We start from the raw sequence: 783 nt of genomic DNA, 5'->3' as shown, positions 1-783 counted from the left end.
TCATTGGCTTTTTTCACAGATATCACATATATTTCAAATTGCATGTTTTTCAAATAACATATCTCACTCTTCTGAAATAAATTGTTATAAATTTCTAAATAATTTATATCACAATGATACATTACAAATTCATTTTCTTTAGTTACTATTTCACAATTCGAAACCCACATTCTGCCGCTATCGCCGCCTGTGGATTCGTCATGTTGTTAGCTGTTGCGGCCAGAGGATTGGCTACGTTGTTGCTCATGGTGTCTGCCCGTTTAGAGAGAGTGGCGAGAGATGGAAAAGCGTTTTTCATTTAGGTTGTAGCAAAGGCTCCGGTAAATCAAATAACTAGTACTTCCTCCATCTCAAAATAAGTGTTAACTTTATACTAACTTTAATATAAATTTATAATAAGCCTGAGACACTTACTTTGGGACGGAGGGAGTAGTAGCCAGCGGCCAACAGATTGAGTAAATCCAATATCTCGTTTCTCATTTTGGTTGTAGCAAAGGCTCCGGTAGGGCAGCCTCGAACAGGCTCCTGTTCCGGGAAATTGAAAAGCACTAGCTGTGGGCAGACTGTGGAGTACGTGTGCGGACTGTGGACGTTCACATGACCATCGCATGTGAAACCTATGCTGAAAAATGGCAACGTTGGCTATCCCTCATATAAAGCATACTGGTACACCGAAATGGCAACACAATTATGCAGTGCAATGACCGCCTGTACGGTGCAACGTCTCTTCATGATTTGATCGACCACCATGCTCCTGGCTCGAGGTGCCATTGAATTGGTGCA

This window comes from Triticum dicoccoides, chromosome 7A (assembly GCF_002162155.2).
Source record: "Triticum dicoccoides isolate Atlit2015 ecotype Zavitan chromosome 7A, WEW_v2.0, whole genome shotgun sequence".
Classification (NCBI taxonomy): Eukaryota; Viridiplantae; Streptophyta; class Magnoliopsida; order Poales; family Poaceae; genus Triticum; species Triticum dicoccoides.
The sequence above is the reverse complement of the archived record's forward strand: the minus strand, read 5'-3'. Positions refer to the sequence as shown.